This window comes from Durio zibethinus, unplaced genomic scaffold, assembly GCF_047325235.1.
Source record: "Durio zibethinus cultivar Kanyao isolate XHJ-2024 unplaced genomic scaffold, ASM4732523v1 HiC_scaffold_30, whole genome shotgun sequence".
In the NCBI taxonomy this organism is placed as follows: Eukaryota; Viridiplantae; Streptophyta; class Magnoliopsida; order Malvales; family Malvaceae; genus Durio; species Durio zibethinus.
In genome coordinates, this window is record NW_028322653.1 from 206,967 (window position 1) to 209,911 (window position 2,945).

Sequence of the window (2,945 nt, forward strand, 5' to 3'; positions counted from 1 at the left end):
GAGAAGATCATTACGAGCCCTCTCCTAGAATGTTTTTGTAGATTTCGAAAATTCCATAGTGGATCAAGACGAGAATGAATCCCGGAATCCAGGACATACTCATCCTGGAGCTTCTGTTCTCCTCTGGGAAGGGGTTTTTATAGATAGAGAGGTGAGTCGAGGGCGTTTGACCGATTTTCTCGGAGTCGGAGGTTTTCGGAGGAAGATCTCTCATCTGATGACCCTGAACAAGAAGGAGCTGCTCTCGATGTGAGATCAGCAGCAAAAGAAAGAAGAGGAATTGGATGCCCCAGAGCAGCAGCCCCCGGAAAAGCCTTAAAAAAAAACACACAGAACGGACCGGACACAAACAAAAGAAAGAAGAAAAGGGCCATGATGATGATCCTATGTTCGTTTTCGCCCTGCCCCGATGATGCGCTCCTAGCTCGCGAAGCTACATACCGAAAAAAGAAAAAGAATCTCTCTATTACTTGTTGAAGAAAATCGTTGGTTTGACCTACGAACTACGTGAGAAATACGAGATCTAGGCAAGCCGCTACATGTTCTCCCCTTGCCCTTTTTCGATAGAAGAACTACAACTCTTCTCTTAGATAGCAGTCGATCGGTTCGCATCTATGGTCAATCAATAGGTCCGCGGATCTATTCTTCTATACGATAAATCGCCATCTCGTAGCACCACCACGACGCCAATTCTCGTTATTTTTCCGAGCCTCCCATGCTGTGACTTCGACTTTGAGTATGATGAATGGGTGGAAAGATCTTTATAGAAGTCCCTGTCTGATCCAACCAAAGAGTTAGTATCTATAAAATAGTTATATATATATATTTTTTAGATAAGGGGGAGAACTGCGAGTTTTTTCAGAAAAGACTTGCTGCTCCCCTATCCGAATCCCGCGAGGGACTAAGCGCGAGACGAGCCATAACATAAGGGGCGAATCTACTCTTCGTAGAATCGACCATAGATATCTTCTTTTTTCGGTATATTTGCATCAGGCTTAGCCCCTACTAGTAAGAAGGTGTTCCCGAAAGGAAAGGGGACGAAACCTGTCGTTGATCCTGTGTGCGGCTTAGTAGCGCGTGAACAGAACACGTAGCCTAAGCGGAACTCAATATTCAACCAACCTATGATTCATTTTATTGTTTCAGTTTACTATCAATAAACCATGTGTTAGGTTCTCGTTGCGGGAGATCTTGGAACGTGCCCGTCGTGTGAATGCGCATACAAATAGGGTCACTATTCGCCTACTACTAATAAGGGCGGAGAGTAGATTCTAGATTATATCAGTCGGGTAGGCTGGACTGGGGTTCTGGGAAAATCTCTACGAATTCTTCTTTGCCCTGGGTTTAGTGATGTCTCCGGCAGCCTTGCTGGGATCTCCAGATCGAATAATTGGTTTACAAGACGCTCTTAGGGGGTCTTGTCTTCTCAGATTCCAGCTTTTTACTTTTATTATAATTAGTTGTAGTTGTTCAGTAAACTTTTTGACTTCTAGCATGCAGTACCCGAGTCTTGCCCATTGTTGGAATATGGAGGAGGTATGTGTCCTCTCGGTCGCCTTGACCAACAATCACAGATCAGCCCGACTAACGGTCGCTTTGATCCGTTACAGATCAGCTCGAAAGTACCCCTTTCTATTATGATAGGGGTGGATGGTAGGGCTAGAGCAGGCATAATCGCTTGAACGACTAGAAGTGGGCCGACTATCTTCCATAAAAAAAATCTGAAAATTATATATATATATATATGGATATTCGGCGTTTAATGAGATAGTAGAGTTCTAGACTCAAGCTAGCAAAAAACAAGACTGAGGTCGATAGGGGCATTACTGGTAATTGAATTGCTAAGGTGCTTTCTGAAGTATTAACCATTGGCTAGCGCTCATCTCCAGCTCTGTTTCCAGCCTTTCATTTTATATACCATTCCCGTATGCCATACCTCTTATTTCATCTTGCTATACGTCCAAGCCTTCTCCCATCGGTAGTTGGAAGCAGAACTGAGACTGAATGTAACTGAAGGAAAGGGGATATAGGTACGATAGGAGGGCACGGTGTTGCAGGTAAGCGAAGGCTCTCTCTCTCGCTCTGTGGTCTTGTGTAAAGCCTTTCCGCCCATTATTATTATTGATCTTCATTCGTTGTGAGCAAGTCGAAAGCAGTTGAGGTGATAGCAATAGTAAGCAGGGAAACAGAAGCCAGAAGTCTTCAAAAAACTTTTGTGTAATAAAGCTTCCCGGTCGCATTTCATTGGTCTCTAAGGCAAAGTCTCGCTTAATCGTTCATCGATCTTTTCTTCTTTCTTCAACCGGTCATATCTGATCTGTAGCTGGTAGCGACATGAGGAAAAAGTCCTGAATGGTCTATTTTCTTTTCTAAATCGCGTTTGGTCGGATGGGTAAAGTACGGCCTCTAAAAACATGCGATAATCGGCTTTTTTAGTGGCATCCGTCTGAGGGCATCTGGAATTGTCTGTTTCGGTATTCACTTTTGTAAACGGGCGAAAACGCTCATCTGTCCACGACCCTTCTTTTATTCAAGATAGCTTTTATTCAATTAGGGCGAATACCTTGTAACCGAATTTTGATCTTTCAAGATATGCTACTCCCCGGTCGAGCTGTCTTGTAACGGTCTCTAGGGTCTTCGGTCAAATTGGTCTTCTTTCCTGTAGTAGTTCATCTGATGAGTTCATCGCGCAATTTGAGTTTAAGCATCGGGCTCCTGAAAGCTATCTTCTGTAGGGATCTCCGATCGCCTTGTATAACTATCGATCAATGGCTTTCGCGCTAGGAGATCATCAGCTTATGGCAGGAAGGATGGATGAGCTCCCTATTGATATAATAAAAGGGGATGGAGGTTCTGAAAGACCTCGGATGAGGGGGGAATATAGACACTGGGAAAGGAATCATGGGAGTCCGCCCCAAGATTGGAATGAAGGAAAGACTGGTGAA

The 2,945-nt window shown here is 44.1% G+C and overlaps 1 protein-coding gene across 1 annotated transcript in view; it reads right to left on the bottom strand.

The window, feature by feature from the left end:
• LOC149510533 (uncharacterized) overlaps positions 1-641 on the bottom strand; it is a 4,729-nt gene extending 4,088 nt beyond the window's left edge. Inside the window, exon 1 of the mRNA XM_089757550.1 lies at positions 1-641. This exon is cut by the window's left edge and continues 4,088 nt beyond it. The gene's annotated coding sequence lies outside the window, so the exon portion shown is untranslated.
• Between the last annotated feature and the right edge of the window lie 2,304 nt (positions 642-2,945).